General features: G+C 48.8%; 1 protein-coding gene across 3 annotated transcripts in view; it reads left to right on the forward strand.

Annotated features, from left to right (window-relative positions):
- Positions 1-18,459, forward strand: part of ARHGAP39 (Rho GTPase activating protein 39) — a 278,167-nt gene that overhangs the window by 69,967 nt on the left and 189,741 nt on the right. The window lies entirely within an intron of this gene.

The following is an 18,459-nucleotide window of genomic DNA, read 5'->3' on the forward strand; positions in this document are numbered from 1 at the left end:
GGAGGGTCCGTTGCCGGCTGCCGAGGAAATGAAGGCATTTTAACTTCCACGATGTGACCCCTGGGGCGGGGGCTTCCCTAGGAGGGACCATCCAGATCATCTTTAATGACATTCATTCAATAGTATTTACTGAGCGCTTACTATGCACAGAGCACTGTACTAAGCGCTCGGAATGTACAAATCGGCCACAGATAGAGACAGTCCCTGCCCCTTGATGGGCTTACAGTCTAATCGGGGGAGACAGACAGAAACAATAGCAATAAATAGAATCAAGAGGATGTACATCTCATTAAAACAATAGCAATAAATAGAATCAAGGTGAGGTACATCTCATTTACAAAATAAATAGGGTAAGAAAAAATCCCAGTGTGGTGTGGGTCTGGGCTCTGAGACCCCAGAAAGGCCTGCCCCTTGGGGCCTGCTAAAATGCTCCGGTTCAGAGATGGAGATGAAGGTGCCGAGGAGTCATCTGAAAGTTGGTGGCTGGGGGAGTCTGTGGCCTTCGGCATTCCGCTCCAATCCACCGGCCGCTCGCCGCCAGTGAGGACGTCCCAGGGGACGAGGCTCGGCGTCACGCCCCTTGAAACCTGTCTTGTGAACTTGTTAGCTAGCCTTTCGTTTGGGCTGGGGTGGGGAGAGTGGAGAGGAAAGCGTGTTTCCTGTCACCCTCATCACTGGTATTTATTGAGCGCTTACTATGGGCCGAGCATCGTACTGAGCGCTTTGGAGAGTACAGTGCAATAGAGTTGGCAGACATGTTCCCTGCCCACAGTGAGTTTACAGTCTCTGGCTACAGCAATATGTTTGATAGAGGATATTCATTCATTCAATCGCATTTATTGAGTGCTTACTCTGTGCAGAGCACTGTACTAAGCGCTTGGATATGAATTTCATCTTCCTGAGTAATAACAGTGATGGTATTTGTCAGGCACTTACTATGTGCCAAGCACTGTCCTAAGCATTGGGGTAGATATGAGGTAATCAGGTTGTCCCTTGGGGGGCTCACAGTCTTCATCCCCGTCTTACAGATGAGGTAGCTGAGGCCCAGAGATGTGAAGCGACTTGCCCAAAGTCAAACAGGTGATAAGGGGAGGAGCTGGAATAATAATAATAATAATAATAATGTGGGTATTAAGCACTTACTATGTGCAGAGCACTGTTCTAAGCACTGGGGTAGATATAGGGTAATAGGGTTGTCCCACATGAGGCTCCCAGTCTTCATCCCCATTTTTACAGATGAGGTAACTGAGGCCCAGAGAAGTGAAGTGATTTGCCCACGGTCACACAGCTGACAAGTGGCAGAGCCTGGATTTGAACCCATGACCTGTGACTCCAAAGCCCGGGCTCTTTCCACTGAGCCACGCTTCTTCTCTGAACCCACATCCTCTGACTCCCAAGCCCGGGTTCTTTCCACTGAGCTAAGCTGCTTCTCAAAAAATAGTTATGATGACATTTGTTAAGCGTATACTATGTGCCAAGCACTGTTCTAAGCACAGGGGGAGATATGAGGTCATCAGTTTGTCCCACTTGGAGCTCACAGTCTTCATCCCCATTTTACAGATGAGGTCACTGAGGCCCAGAGAAGCCACGCTGCTTTAGGTCAATCAGTACAGCAGCAGACTTTTCATCTGAGAGTCCAGGGTTCAAGTCCCTGTTCGGGAGAGTTTATTTAGAGAAGCAGCGGGGCCTAATGGATAGAGCACGGGCCTGGGAGTCAGAATGGCCTGGGTTCTAATCTCCATCCCACCCCCTCTCTGCGGTGTGACCTCGTGCAAGTCACGTCACTGCTCTGGGCCTCAGTTCCCTAGAGAAGCAGCGTGGCTCAGTGGAAAGAGCCCGGGCTTGGGAGTCAGAGGTCATGGGTTCCAATCCCGCTTCCGCCACCTGTCAGCTGTGTGACTGTGGGCAAGTCACTTCACTTCTCTGTGCCTCAGTTACCTCATATATAAAATGGGGATTAACTGTGAGCCTCACGTGGGACAACCTCATTACCTTGTATCTACCCTAGCGCTTAGAACAGTGCTCTGCACATAGTAAGCGCTTAACAAATACCAACATTAATTAATTAAAATGGGGATTGAGACTGTGATCCCCACATGGGACAGGGACCCCGTCCAACCTGATTTCCTTGTATCCACCGTAGCATTTAGTACAGTGCCTGGCACGTACTCAGTGCTAAATAATAATAATATTAATAATGTTGGTATTTGTTAAGCGCTTACTTCGTGGAGAGCACTGTTCTAAGTGCTGGGGGAAATACAGGGGAATGAGGTTGTGTCACGTGAGGCTCACAGTCTTTATCCCCATTTACAAATACCATTATTAATTATTCTTATTTTTACATTTCATCCCTGGAGTCCTGGCTCCACTGCTTACTGTAAGACCATTCTGGAAGTGATATTTCTCCTGCTTTATTTTTTTTTTTAAGGTAGATGAGGTACATAACTATCGAGTCGAGTCTGCCTTTTATCACCCGCGGGGTCGCAGACTTTGATAAGCAGGAATGACCTGTGCCTGGGATTTGTGCCAGCTGCGGCTGTATAATGACCAGTCCTGTGAGAGCTGGAACCGCTGGCTTCCTGATTCTAGGAAACAACCATGAGAACCAGCCCACTTTCAGGTCGCAATTCCAAAGGGGAATCTGTCATAAGCTCTTCGTTGTCACGTCCTCTGGCCCGGTATATGTAGCTGCGACCGGAATTTGGAAATGCCCAAATAACATATCCCTCCCAGCGTCATGAAATTTAAAGTGGGTTCGCAAATCGCTCAAATCACCGAATAACCGAAGAAGCAAGTTCAGGTCTTTAATCAGTTTCGCTTTAGTTGTTTGGGACAACGAAACAGTGGCAGGATAATACTTTTATTTCAGAAGAGTTTTGTGCCGGTTTTGGCTGTTGGCTTTGGGCCGAGCTTTCTGGACTGCTAACGCTTACGGGACCATCAGCTTTTTCTTGGAGGTAAAATAGAAAGATTGGATTAAAAACATGGTGAAACTTTGTCCATTTCTGAGTGGGTACAAGGCAACCATTTCAAGCTTATTTTCATCTGATTTATTTGGAAGAAAATTTATATCCTGTGCATGCAGAATGGAAACCTACCAAACAGTACCAAGAACCAGAGTGTAAATAACACACAGATGTCAATTAAAGCATTCATAAATTCCAATTGTACTTTTCCCTTTGGGAAGGCCGTGTTTGTGATGGAGATCTGTGAAGTGGAATATATATATACATACATACTTGTGTGTGTGTGACCTTGGGCAAATCACTTAATTTCTCTGAGCCTCAGTTCCCTCAACTGCAAAATGGGTATTTACCTGTTTCTCTCTCCTACTAAGACTGTGAACCCCACGTGGACCTGATTATCGTGTATCTACTCCGGCATTCATTCGTTCATTCATTCGGTCGTATTTATTGAGCCTTACTGTGTGCAGAGCACTGTACCAAGCATTTGGAACGTACAATTCGGCAATAAAGAGAGACAATCCTTGCCCACAACGGGCTTTCAATCTAGATCAAATGAACAGGCCTCAGTGGCATCAATATAAATAGATTGAATTATAGATATATTCACATTAAGTCAAGTAAATAGGTATTGATATAAATAGAATTATAGATATGCACCTATATACACGAGTGCTGTGGGGCGGGGAGGGGGGTAGAGAAGAGGGAGCGAGTCGGAGCGATGGGGAGGGGGGCTTAATCTTGGAAGGCCTCTTGGAGGAGGCGAGCCTTCAGTAGGGCTTTGAAAGGGGGGAAGGGTGATCGTTAGGCAGATTTGAGGAGGGAGGACGTTCCAGGCCAGAGGTAGGACGTGGGCCAGGGGTCGACGGCGGGATAGGCGAGCTCATTGCTCGGCACAGAGTAAGCGCTTAACAGACACCACGACTATTTTTAATTATACCTCTGCGTAATCAACAGGCACACCTTCACCACCTCCCCTTTGCCAACTTAGTCTGTTCAACGCGAGCCACCGGGACAGGAGCGGGTGATCTGGATGTGTTTTCCTTGCAAGAGGCTGGGTGAAAACGTCACTGGTGGCGGTGGAGAACAGTAGGATCAGACGCTCTGAAAGATGCTCAGGGGCTCATGATTGCCGGAGGCCTGTTACAGTTCCAGGGAGGTGAGCGGGATGCACAAAGGCCGCCGGTATCTCTAGAGATCAATTTTAAACCATTTCTGCATTGGGGGAGGCGGCCTATCCACCCCAAATGGCCCAGCATCCGTGACGCATCTTTCGAGAGTGAGACGGAAATTTATTGAATAAATGTCATTGAGGAATAAAATTCCAAGGTTGTTGAAATGCTAATCTTCCAGAAATGAACAAAAGGGCAGTACAGGTGGCCGAGCGGCATTCAGCTAACGTATCAAACAAACTAAAACAAATACAGAGAGATAAGCCAGAGACCGAACACGTCGGTGAGAGGACGGCGCATCTGTCAGTGTTATTTCTGTTCAGGGAAAGGCTTAGGAGAAGAATTATTTCCTGACTGTCGTGTGCTATGCTTCTGTTAATAAGCCCCTTCACTTTTACCTTCTTGGCTATTTTAATTACAGCCTCCCATTGGGGCTGTGTCTAATTCAGTTGCGGGTCACCTGAGACTCCCCGGTCTTTTTCTGCTGAACTTCTATCTGTCTAGTCAATCTTTCCCCATCATCTACTTATTTATGGTCGTCTTTTGAGGGTCGGTCCAATAATTTGCAGTTGTCCCTTTTGCATTTCACTTTTCCTTTTATGGGGCCATTTTCCCAATTCGACTCATTTTGCATTCTCTTCTTGCTTCATAGAGTGTTAGCAGCCCTACCCACTTCAACATCTCTTCCAAGAGGCCTTCCCAGACTGAGCTTCCCCTTTTCCCTCTGCTCCCTCTCTGCCGCCCCTCCACCTCCCCTCAGCTAAGACCCCTTTTCTCCACCTTTCCCTCTGCTCCTCCCCCCTCCCTTTCCCTCCCCTCAGCACAGTGCTCATTTGTATATATTTTTATTACCCTATTTATTTTGTTAATGAGGTGTACATCCCCTTGATTCTATTTATTGCTATTGTTTTTGTCTGTCTGTCTTCCCCGATTAGACTGTAAGACCATCATTGCACAGGGATTGTCTCTATCTGTTGCCAAATTATACATTCCAAGTGCTTAGTACAGTGCTCTGCACATAGTAAGTGCTCAATAAATACTATTGAATGAATGAATGAACATCAGCTGCATATTTGATGAGCGTTCTCTCGATTCCTTTGCCCAGATCACCAGTCGAGGTCCCAAATAGGACAGCATCGATCTTTGTGGACTCCCACTGGGAAAAATTAAGAATTGTTGTTTCGTCTCTGGTCCATCTACCCCAGGGTTCTGTCTCCTCCAATGATGACAGAATCCCTAGAGGATGATTTGATGATTAGCCTACTTGGCATCCATCCTCATACATCCCCCAAAGTTGACTCTGGGTTATTAATATCTACTTGGCGCCTTCGGCATCATCATCCTCCCTATCTATCGAGTCCATACAGTGCTAAAAGGAAGCAGCGTGGCCTGGTGGAACGAGCGTGGGCCTGGGAGTCAGCGGACCTGGATTCTAATCCTGCCTCCCCAACTTACTTGCTGTATGATCTTGGGCAAGTGGTGTAACTCTGTGCCTCAGTTTCCTTATCTGTAAAATGGGAATTAAATAGCAACGATAATAATAATAATGATTATGGTATTGTTAAGTGTTTACTATGTGCCAAGCACTGTTCTAAGCCCTGAGGTGGATACAAGGTAATCATGTTGTCCCACATGGGGCTCACAGTCTTCATCCCCATTTTCCAGATGTGGTCACTGAGGCCCAGAGAAGTGAAGTGCCTTGCCCAAGGTCACACAGCAGACGAGTGGCGGAGCGGGGATTAGAACCCACGTCCTCTGCCTCCCAAGCCCTTGCTCTTTCCTCTAAGCCATGCTGCTTCCTACTGCCTCCAACCTAAACTGTGTCCTGTGTGTGGGACAGGGAAGGTGTCCAAACCAATATCCCTCTGTTTATCCCGATGCTTAGAACAGTGCTTGGCACATAGTAAGCACTTCAATACTATTATTATTAGTAATAATAAAAGTAAAAGGCACTAGATTGGACACTTGAGAGCATACAAATTGCATATTGACAGGCAGACACAGATTGTATACACTGAAAAGGAAAAGAACGAGAAGCAGTCTATTTCCTTGTCCGTGGCTCAGAGGAAAGACTCGTTCTGCTCTCTCTCTCAGCCTGGTCCAAACCCCAACCGTTCCATCTCTCTTCACTTCTCCATTAGGAGTGACCAACTCATTTATTTAGGAGGTTTCAAGAGCTTCCGTTCCCTCGGCATTTGAGCCTGAACCCCAGATGAAAATGACCACACTGGGTTTCTTGGCCCAGGCCGAATTCATCCGCCTTGCCTGGTAAACGGAAGAGGAATCGGCAGCAGAAAGAGAGCGGGGGTCATTCCGAAGAGGAAGAGCCCATGTCTGGGAAGGCCGGCCTGAACTACTGATGGAAAGAGCTTACCTTACGCCTGTAAAACTATTAATGGGAGGTTTTAGAGGAGACGATCAAATGAGTATGTTCCACTGAACATAGCCATAGAAACCAGAGAAAGGTAGCTATAGGGGAGCGGGTTTCTCAAATGATGCATCCTTGGGAGTGATGAGCGAGGGCGTGATAGCCGCCCCTTAAGACACCTGATTGCTTTCGGCAGCCGTGCGATTGTCAGGGCCATCAGCAGCAACAACCGTCCACAGAGAGAAGCGGCGAAGCCTAATGGAAAGAGCTCGGGTCTGGTGAGTCAGAGGACCTGGGTTCTAATCCCGGCTCCGCCGCGTGCCCGCTCTGTGATCTTGAGCAAGTCACTTCCCTTCTCTGGGCCTTGCTTCCCTCATCTGTAAAATGGGGGTTAAGGCTGTGGGCCCCGAGTGGGACAATGGATTGCGTCTAACCCGATCATCTTGTATCTGCCCCAGCGCTTAGTGCAGCTCCTGGCCCGGAGTAAGTGCTTAACCAGCATCGTGACCGTAAAGGACAGATGACAGCTTTGCTTGGGAAATGTCTGGATGAGCCTAAGAATAGCGATAGCATTCCCAAGGAGGAGGAGGATGCTTCTTTCCCCCGCCGCGGGAGACTGCCCTTTGCTGAATAGGAAAAGAGGAGGCAAATGACAGGCAAGGAAAGGACTAACATGGAGCTCCAGTCGCCTGTCAGAGGAGGCTGTCGTGGGGTGTCGTGGAACCAAGGATCCAACCGTTGTAGGGTTGTGGGGGGGGAGGTAAAGGAAAAGGAAGGGGGACAGAGAGGCACTGAGAGAAAGGAACGGGGCCCGAAGAATTCTTGAGCATTCTGGGGCACCCCTGCAGATTGTTTGTAAAACCCTACGTAAATCACAGCCCATTTACTCCGAAGCAGAGCTTGAACACTTTTTGAAATAGACCTGAGGTGAATTCGGTGGACATCGAGAGCTCTGTTCTTTATGCACGCCCCTTGAGGGACGTCCGTTTGATTCGCGTATTAAAGTTTACGGTCCCGCTAAAGATGAACTGGAGATGAGAGTCGTCAAAACCGTGGGCATTTACATGGATTGTTTGGCGTTTGATGTCCGGGAAGAGAAACCTGAGAAAAGTTCAGACTGAAAATCTTGGGGCTTTCAGAGTTTAGAATGAATCAATCAGTCGTAGTCATTGAGTGCTTACTATGGGCAGAGTGCTGTATTAAGCGCCTGGGAGAGTACACTATGACAGTAGAATGGACACATTCCCTTCCCAGTAAATAATCCGATATAAAAATTCTTGTCACTTAACTAGAAAACCTGGCCTAGAACCACTGACCTTCAATGGCGCCCAGTTGGTCAGAAGGTGTTCTCTGAGTAATTATGAGTAGTTATCAGCTGGGCAGAAGGTATTGAGGGGAATGCCACCGTGCCTCCCCTATAATGAGCATTTTCAGTATTGATAATGGTGGAATAAAGTATACGCTGGTGATATGCAGGTCATCTTCATTACTGGAAGCAGATGTAAATGAATACTGTTGAAGTCTGGTTTCTGCAAGGCTTGGAAAAAAGTACTTTAGCATAAGCCTTCCTTTTTAGGCCAGTAGTTGACCCCTTCTGGAATGGGTGAAAGAAGTCAGTGAGCTAAGACCTCCTGACACGTCGGCCTCGGGCCATGGGTTGACCCCCGTGCCGTGCCAGGTTCCGGAGCATTTTAGGGGCTAAGGTGTAATGGGGATTTTCTTCAGGTCTGGGCTAATTTTTCGGCAATACGTGGTTTCTCTATTTCCCGGCTAATCTGGCCCCTATACGGAGCCGAGTTGGGGGCAGTCTTTGAATTGCCGGATTACCCCCGAGTCCTGTTTTGAGAAGCCTGGATTGTGTTCTTTGCCCTTCACTCCTTGATCACCCGCTTATGTTACCTCGACACTGAAATGCCGCTTTTCTAGGTATCAGCCATGACGTTATTTTATATTTCAGAGTAGCTCAAGTTTTGCATCAGTTGGCTTTTGACTCTTTCATTTAATTTTTTTTGGTAGATATGAATTTCTTCCCGTTTTCTCTAGGGAAGCAAATGAAGGAAACTTTGTTCTTTTCTAGCTAAACAGTCCACTGAATTCCTGCTTGGCTTTGGGCTCTGAATTAGGTACTGTGGGAGTTGTGGAGGAAGAACAGACCTAGTTTCTGCCTGCAGGGAGCTTACAAACTAATAGGGGAGGTGGGACTGACAAAAGACAAACCCACAGTTGCATACAAAAGTTCAAGATGAGAGACACAAACCAAGAGAACTTCAAGAGGACAAATAACAGAACTTCCCATTCCCAGCTCCGCTTTCCTCTCGTCTCTCCCCGCTTCCCCTCTGCCCTGGGCCCACGGAGGGAGCTCCATGCTCTGTTCATAGTGCGGTGATATTTTTTTTTCTGCTTTGAAAGGAAGACTTACCTAGCCAAATTTTAATTGTTCTAGCTAGAATCCAGATTTTTATTTAATTTCTTTGACTCTTGCGTATGAGGCTTGAGCACAGTGAATTTAGGGCCAAATCATGAGCCCCCGTAGGTGGTCTTAGCTGTCCTTCGGCTTTGGATACGATCCTACTGCCGTAGAGGTTTTTTTATTGTTGTGTGAATATGGCTGGAGAGACGGGTGTGTGACCAGCAAACCCTTTTGTGTCCTGGGCAAGTAAAAAATGCTCCTTGCTACATTTTGTAGGTGTCATCCACAGTAGTCACTGGTGCTGATTTCATTTCTTCCTACTTATATTATCTCATATTGTACTCTCCCAAGTGCTTAGTACAGTGCTTTGTAAGTGCTCAGTACATACAATAAAATACCATAAAAGATCCCTAACAACCACTCAGTTGTCACACCCGCGCAATAGGGTGTAACTGAAATCCAGGGGGCTTTTCATGCTTTCCTGACTTTTCACCCTATGGCTGTTGGATTTTCTACATCTCTGGGGACATCAGGGTGAATTTTGTGTTGGTATTTTACAGGTAGGCCCCATTTGGGCTTTAGTTTTTACATTAAAAAATCTACTAGCAGATGTGAGTATTTGAGCAACAAAATTCAGAGCCATTTCTGAGCATTCTGGTGTTGGTCGAAGCCTTTTAGAGTATTGTTTTAAAAAAGGTATTACAGTATATTAGCTTTTAAGGCCGAACAAGATTTTGCCTTCCTGAATGTATTGAAAGGGGCTGAAGTATTTATGTTCGGGAATGGAATGGATGCCTCTTGGTGTGTTTTTTCCCTAGTCTCGATCACTTAGAAAATCGCAGAGCCTTGGGGGAACATTTTGCTGCTGTAAATTGACTGACATTTTCTGTAAAGAAGTTTGAGTGGGAGTACGTGTTGCCCGTGCTGAAAGAGACTGTCTGTCCCCAGATAAAGGGCTTTACTGCCCCAAATGATGCCTTCTGAGGTTAGCGGGAACTCCTGCTCAGGGAGAGAAGGATGTGGGGAAGAGCAGACCCTATGCGAGAGTAGACTGTGAGCCTCCTCGAGGGTCAGGGACTGAGTTTAATCACCACCTGCCTGCTCTGTCCATAGTAAACACTGATTAATACTATCTTACTATTCCTACTGTGCTTTGAGTCTCCAAGAGGAAGACCGCATAAGCTCGTTGTGGGCAGGAAAGTGTCTGCTTATTGTTGTATTGTTCTCCCTCAAGCGCTTAGCACAGTGCTCTCCACACAGTAAACGCTCAATAAATATGATTGAATGAATGAATGGGGGAGGAGGAAAGGATTCGCTCCCGGCCCCACTTTTCACCCATCCTGGGACCATTTCGAAGGCGCCCAAGAGGCACTGGTTAATGTCCACCAATCTGGTTTATAGTCCCGGCGTGATGGGAATCGGGGATTTTCCCCAGCTATAAAATGCAGAGGATTCAGTCAGTGGTATTTATTGAGCGCTTCTTGTTTGCAGAGCACTGCATTTAGTGCTTGACAGAGTACAGCACAGTGGAGACGGTAGTCACGTTCCGTGCCCCCAGGAGCTTACAGACGAGAGAGTCTGAGTCCCCTCTGCTCTGAACCCCTCTTTCTGGGCCCAGCCCGGCTGCCTCCCACATCTCTGCCTGGATGTCTGATCTCTGACCTCAACCCCTGCCCATCTTCAAGGGCGCGGTCTCTCACTGGCTCCCCAGGCAACACTCTCTCCCGTTTCCAACCCCTGACCTTTTTCCTCTTTCCGGAGCCTACCTCCTTCCCGGCGCGCTCTCCTCGTCAGAGTCCAGACTCCTCCTCAATCCCCCGGTCTCTTCCCTCCTGCCTCTTCCTGAATCCGGTTCCTCTCCTCTGCCTTGACGCCCCTAGCTCCATGACCTCTCGCCACCTCTTTAATAATAATGATGGTAATGATAACAATAATAATAATAGTGGTAGTGGATGAGTGCTTCCTATGTGCCAAGCACCCCACCGAACACTGAGGCAAACACAAGACAACCAGCTAGACACCATCCTTACCCCACATGGGGCCCACAGTCCACGCGAGAGGGAGAACAGGTATTGAATCCCCAAATTCAGATGAGGAAAAGGGAGCACAGAGAAGTCAAGTGACCTTCCCAAGTCACACAGCAGGCAAGCGGAGGAGCCGGGACCGGAACCCAGGTCCTCTGACTCCCAGACCTTAAATCCCGCAACTAGGCCCCATTGCCCCCACTCCCAATTCCATTTTATCGACCCCCCCCCCCACCTCCCCATCTTACCTTCCCCTGCCCTCTCCTTTCCCCTCCTGCTCACCTCCACCGCTTCTCGCCACCCGCCTCCCTAAAGCGTTCAATTCAATAAGGGAATTTTCAGTTACCGTCATTTTTAAGAGATTCAGTTTTTCTCTTTGGAGCATTTGAGGACGACATTTAGATCCAATTCTCATGCAACCTGTCAAGTCCTTCAAGTTGAGAATATTTTTTGCCTTCATAGGAGCTGAGCTAGTCTCAAAGAATTCCATTTTCCCTAGTTGAGTATATTGTGTGAGAAATCAATCCAAAGTTAATTAATTTCCAAGCCCCACCAGGATTTAGTAGAATCTGATGCGGGGAAGCAGGTGATGAGGAGCGTGATTGAAGGTTGAAGAGGGGATGGGAGAGACAAGATGGGAATGTAATAGCCCCATGCTTTGCCAGAGTGATTTGGAGAGAAACTGCGTAATTTCTTTGAGATTAAGGAAAATCTGTCCCGTACATGGAAGAAGGGAGGAAACTCGCTGTGGGCAGGGAACGTGTCTGCCAACTCTCTTGTGCTGTACTCTCCCGAGCACTTGGGACGATCCTCCGCACACAGTAACCGCTCAGTAAATACCACTGGAGGATTGATTAATTGGATGACTCTCTGTGTTGGCAGCCTTGGCTCCGGTGGTCAGTGGGTGGTCCCTCCTGGTGACACGAAGAAACAGGAAGCTTATTCAGGCAGTTGGTTCCAAGAGGACGGTGACTCCAAGTGGATTCCTCCCTGAGGGCCACTTCAACTGGCTGGGTTGGAACTCGCAAATGTCAGATGCTTTTGGCGGGGCTTGAAATAGACGTGTTGGAATTCTTCTCCAAACTGGCCAGAATTTCCCCTCGGTTTTCCTAAAACATTTTTATGTGGCAAATTCCATAGGCGTGCGGGATCCTTCTCCCAAAGCAGCTTTTTTTCTTTTTTGGTAGAAGGTGAAGTTGCCGCTCGGATTTGATGGGTTTGACCCAAACTCTTTGTGGAGTCATCACCCGGGGGGACATTTGGTGCCGTGAACGTTTAAGCGGGCCCTCTTGAGGAAGATCTGTTTGAGATGCTTGTGGACAGGCGAGAGGCAGGAAGCCAAATGTACGTTCATCAGAAAAACTCCGTGACCCAGTAGTACGCGAACAGCTTTTCTCCTACCATTCAGGAACTGGTTAATTCTGCAGACTGCCAATGGGAAGCTAGGATTTTCTCGCCTTTATTTTCCTGCTTCTCTCTGGTAGAAGTGGTTGACAAATCAGATTCCTCATTACTTCTCAAATGCAAATTTCCTCCCCCATTTCCCCAAATCTGGCTCTTGACCCTCTTAGGGGAGGAACAAGGAAAGACTCTGAAGTGCAAAGAGCAGGTCATTTGGGGGATGCTGACTGCTGGGTTTAGAATTGCTATTTTTCGAGCTATTCTTTTGAGAGGGGAAGGCTGAAAAGCAGTTTCACCGGAGATATGGCTCTATTCTATTTTCCCCCCTTTCCAAAAAGTCGGGGATTCAATTCTGTTATTTTGTTATATTGTGCTCTCCCAAGCGTTTAGTACAGTGCTCTGAACACAGGAGGCACTCAATAAATATGACTGATTCGATTGATCGATTCTACACAATAAACTAATGGTGAGGGATTCAAGCTGGAAGTGAAAATCATTCAGTATTGGTATTTGCTTCTTTTCTCCCCTTCCGTGTATACTTCGTCAGGAAGACGGATTTCAGATTTGTCAGACTCAATCCCAGTGTACTTTTGTATCACAGACCGCTTTTCTCGCCGGCATCCATATTGGCGAGGAATCCGGGTTTGCATTTTGACGGTTCACTCATTCAATAGTATTTATTGAGCGCTTACTGTGTGCAGGGCACTGTACTAAGCGCTTTGAATGGGCAATTGGGCAACAGATAGAGACCATCCCTGCCCAATGACGGGCTCGCAGTCTAAATTGGGACGGTTCTCCCTGACCAGAGAGAATGGTCTGCCCCAGACGATTGTTAAATGCCAAGACCCTGAGAAACGGCAGTCTCCGTTTCACGGAGGGGACGCTTCAGTCGTAGCGGAGGTGGCGGCGATCTACTGTCCACGTGCTGGTGCGTACTGTTAATTTTAGGGACCTCGGAGTATTCTTCTTGCACGCTAAGCGTGGCAGGGTGCCGTCGTCAGCTCAGCCTCGTGGCCTGCCTGGGAGAGGCGTATACATCTCCTGAAGAGCCCACACACGTATTCTCTCTCTTTCTTTCTCTCTCCCCCTCATAGATTATGAGTCGAGGAGCAGGGCCCGTTCTAATTCCCACCCGTATACTCCTTCCCAGCGCATAGTACAGTGCTCTGCACGCAGTAAGCCCGTGATAAATACGATTACTGCTCTCGCCCTGCCCACCGCTGTGGCTGTGGACTGTGGCGCTCCCCCCTCCCCCGCCGCCGGACCCCAGGGGTCCTCCCGGATACGTAGGCCGGCTCCACGGGAGCCCAACGCCGAGTTGTGGACCTGCCGTTTCCCAGATGTCTGTCATTCCCTTTTCTCTCTCCTCCCTCCCTCCCTCTCAGCCCCGTAGGCTGGCAGAGCCTCACCGCTATCACTCGGTACCTGCCGGAACATCTGCCTCTTAGTAGGCTGCTGCAGGGGTGACACGTGTCATCTGATTTTCTCAAGGCAGATCTGCAGATACAGATTTCAGTATCAACGATATGCAGTCTGTATCACCCTGATCTTTCGCTCCTGGCCCTTTTCCACAAGTCATACCGTGCAGCAGAAAATGGAACTGTCCACCTCACCATTGCAGATAGCACGGACACTGGACTGGGAATCATTTCCCCCAGAACTCTGCCCTCTCTGTGTCACTGTCTCCCCCCCGTCCTTCAGAGCGGGCTCCTCACTGTGCGTCCTTTCCTTTATCGCTAAATCGATCGTATTCACGGAGCGCTTACTGCGTGCATCTGTCTTCCTCTCAAACACCAGGTGCCCCTGTCCTTGACTCCCTCTATTCAGGGCCAGATTCGTATTCCGAGTCCTCGTCGGCACTTTCTCGGACCAACACTTCTTCAGCACATCTCTCACTTGCAGGCGGCCTCGGCGTCGGGGAGAGATGCTGGTCTCCTCCTGCCGAGCCCTCTCTTCCGGCCCTTGAGCGGTTCCACGTCCCCCTCCGTCGCGAGGTTAAACACCTCCCCCTCCTTCCGACTCCTAGGCTGCTTTCCTTGGGCCGCCGGGATCTCGCTTTGCCGTTGAGGTTTTTCCTGACGAATCGCGAGTGACAGACTGACACTTGCCCCCGGCCCCCGCTTGGCTGGCATCTGACGAGAGCCGAGCACCGGCTAGTGTAATGCAGATCCCTCTTCAAGCCTCCGAAGACAAATCTCGTAAAGAGTCGGTCTTTATTTGATGGGTCGAAAAGTGTTCACGGACGCCTGTCGGGTTTTCTTTTTAGAACGTAAGTCTCTGGGGAGGGAGGATCACAGAGCCGGGCGGAACCTCGCACGGGCAGTCTCCGATTCTCGAGCTCCTCTGGCCTGTGGTACCTTTCCCTCTTCCCCCAAATGGGGCAGATTTGGGCTGGACTCTGTGTCCCTTTTCCCTCTCCTGCCAAACTATAAGCTCGGGGGCAGAGATCCTTACTACCAATTGTATAATGAGAATAATAATAATAAATGGTAAGCGCTTATTCATTCAGTAGTATTTATTGAGCGCTTACTATGTCCAGAGCACTGTATTAAGCGCTTGGAATGTACAAATCGGTAACAGATACAGTCCCTGCCCTGTGACGGACTTACAGTCTAATCGGGGGAGACAGACAAGAACAATAGCAATAAATAGAATCAATTATTATGTGCCAGGCACTGGGGTAGATACAAGTTAATCAGATTGGAGACAGTCCCTGTCCCACATGGGGCTCACAGATCCTGACTGCCAATTGTATAATAATAATAATAAATGGTAAGCGCTTATTATGTGTCAGGCACTGAGGTAGGTACGAATTAATCAGATTGGATGCAGTCCCTGTCCCACATGGGGCTCACAGGCCCAATCCCCATTTTACAGATGAGGCAACTGAGGCACAGAGAAGTGAAGAGACTTGCCCAATGTCCCACAGCAGACAAGTGGCGGAGATTCTCTGACTCCCGGGCCCGGGCTCTATCCACTAGACCACGCTGCTTCTCAGGATACTATCGGTACAGTTTTTGAACACCGTCGACCCCTGGGTCACGTCCTCCCGCGGTCCTGGAACGCCCTCCCTCCTCACCTCCGCCAAACTGATTCTCTTTCCCTCTTCAAAACCTTACTTAAAAATCACCTCCTCCAAGAGGCCTTCCCAGACTGAGCTCCTCTTCCCCCTCTACTCCCTCTGCCATCCCCCCTTTACCTCTCCGCGGCTAAACCCTCTTTTTCCCCTTTTCCCTCTGCTCCTCCACCTCTCCCTTCCCATCCCCACAGCACTGTACCCGTCCGCTCAACTGTATATATTTTCGTTACCCTATTTATTTTGTTAATGAATTGTACATCGCCTCGATTCTATTTAGTTGCCATCGGTTTTTATGAGATGTTCTTCCCCTTGACGCTGTTTAGTGCCATTGTTCTTGTCTGTCCGTCTCCCCCGATTAGACTGTAAGCCCGTCAAACGGCAGGGACTGTCTCTATCTGTTGCCGACTTGTTCATCCCAAGCGCTTAGTACAGTGCTCTGCACATAGTAAGCGCTCAATAAATACTATTGAATGAATGAATGAATGAACAGGTCTGCCAACTCTTATGTTGCTGGGTTGTACTCCCAAACTCTTAGTACAGCGCTCTGCACACAGCAGGTGCTCGATAGATACGGTCGATTGGCCTACACACAGTATGTGCCGCTTAAATGCCACTGATAGATAGATTGTCGGGACGGTGGGCTGGAGAGGCCGTGATAATATACCACCTGGCCACAGCAGTCCCGTCGCCGTTTGGCCGCGCATTTCTCTTCTCTCCACCCTCTCTTTTCCGCTTCCCTCCGTGATGCCCAGTCAGGCCGTGCCAAGCCGCTCATTTTCCGCCTATGCATTTATCCGTGGGCCCTCCTGGAAGAACAGGTGCCCGAAGGCAGGGCTGCGTCTAACCCGTTCCAGACGGATGGGATGATGTTATTTGATTTGGCTCTGGTGGGTGAAATCCTGAAACCGTCTTCTAGGAAATAACCATTCCTCCTCCTTCCCCGCCCCGGTGAGCCCGCAGTTAGCCATCAGCATTCTTTTCTTTCTTTTTTTTTTTCCCAGTCTCCTTTTCCCGCATAGCCCCCTGCATTCCTTCTGCATTCCCTGACTGTGCACAATCAAATCCGCACCGCTCCAGCACGTTTGGCGAGAGGCAGTCTGGGCGGCCTTGCTGCGGCTCCGTTCCCTCACCTCTCTAATTAGCGGGATTTGGCTGGGGGAGGACGGCAGCTCAGATAAGCCGAAAATAAGCCTGAGAACACAGAACTGTCATGTGTGGCCGAGGCTGCAGACCAGCGACTCCGTACTTCTTACTGTCTCTTCTAAACGCTGCCTGGCACGTCAACCGCCGGTATCGTGCCACGTAATAATGATGATAATAACTCTGGTATTCGGTAAGCCCTTACTATGTGCCAGGCACTGTGCTAAGCGGACACAAGCAAATCGGGGTGGGCACAGTCCTTGTCCCACATGGGGTGCTCGCAGTCTCGATCCCCATTTTATAGATGAGGAAACGGAGGCCCAGAGAAGTGAAGTGACTTGCCCAAGGTCATACAGCAGACAAGTGGCAGAGCTGGGATTAGAACCCGTGACCGCTGACTACCAGGCCCATGCTCTATCCACTACGCCATTCTGTTTCTCACGGGGTGATGGTCGTTTTATTATAGTCATTCGTTAAGGAGAAATTCCCCACGTCCACATCAGAGCAGAAGCCGATAACATGCGGCATTCTTTCAATGGGACCGTTCCTGAATAATCTGTAGTTCTGGTGGGTTTCCACTTGGCCTTGGCCCATCTGTGGTAAAATGAGGAGCAGAAATCCAGCGGGGTGAAGCGATTTGTTTAGATTTTCGGGTGCGTCGCCCCGAGCCCCGCAAAGGTCACAAGGCTTTTTGGATTTTCCAAGCTTGAATTAAGAGAGGCAGAGTTCACTGGCAGTAGTTAGCGTCTTGAATGTCAAGTTGGCACTGGGGTGGAAGGTGGAGGAGTTGAACGGGGGACAGAGCAGAGGAATTGAAATAGTATATCTGCAGTGAAGAACTGAACACACCAGCAATTTGACGAGGCCTCAAATTGAAATGAACTGCTAGGTGAGGACCGTTTATCCGGGCAAGGAGAAAGTGGCCTTTGTACAGACAAGTTAACACTCCCCTCCCTGGGTATTAGCTTAAGCATCTTCTCTTTTTTGCGGGGAGAAAAGGCAGGGTGAGTCTTGTATGTGAGCAGAAAATCCTTGAAAGAGGAAAAAAAGAGAGTTCCTAGAGGGAGGAGGGCTCCGTCATTATCGTCACAATAATATAATAATAACAGTACTGAAGCACTTACTGTGTGCTAAGCACTGTTCTAAGCTCTAGGGTGGATACAAGTCAATCAGGATTGGATACAGTTCCTGTCCCACTTGGAGCTCACAATCTTAATCCCCATTTTCCAGGTGAGGTAACTGAGGCCCAGAGAAGTGATCTGCCCAAAGGTCACACGGCGGGCATGTGGCGCAACGGGGATTAAAACCCAGGTCGATTCGACTCCCGGGCCCACGTTTTGTCCTCTAAGCCACGTTGCTCATGGAGCACCCCATCTCCCAATCTTCCCCCTGTTTCTTCTTGATGAGTTTCAGAGCTTTTCTCAATTAAAAGTCCAGGGTGTGGCAGGAGGATGCAGTTTCTTATCATCCATGCAGGTTATCGTGCGTTTGTGCCGTCTCCTGACGGGTCTGTAGGCTTCAGTCAGTGTTGTGTAGTGTAGGGGTGGCGCGCAGGCCTGGGAGTCCGAAGGGCGTGGATTCTAACCCGGGCTCCACAGCTTGTCTCCTGTGTGACCTTGGGTAAGTCACTTCACTTCTCTGTGCCTCAGTTCCCTCATCTGTAAAATGGGGATTGAGACCCTGAGCCCCGTGGGGACAAACCCAATTCTCTCGTACCCGCCCCAGCGCTTAGAACAATGCCTGGCACATAGTAAGCGCTTAACAAGTACCATAATGATGGAGAAGCAGGGTGGCTTAATGGATAGAGGATGGGCCTGGGAGTCAGAAGGACCTGGGTTCTAATCCAGAATTAGAGAAGCAGCATGGCTCAGTGGAAAGAGCACGGGCTTGGGAGTCAGAGAT

Source organism: Ornithorhynchus anatinus, chromosome 4, assembly GCF_004115215.2.
Source record: "Ornithorhynchus anatinus isolate Pmale09 chromosome 4, mOrnAna1.pri.v4, whole genome shotgun sequence".
Lineage (NCBI taxonomy): Eukaryota > Metazoa > Chordata > Mammalia > Monotremata > Ornithorhynchidae > Ornithorhynchus > Ornithorhynchus anatinus.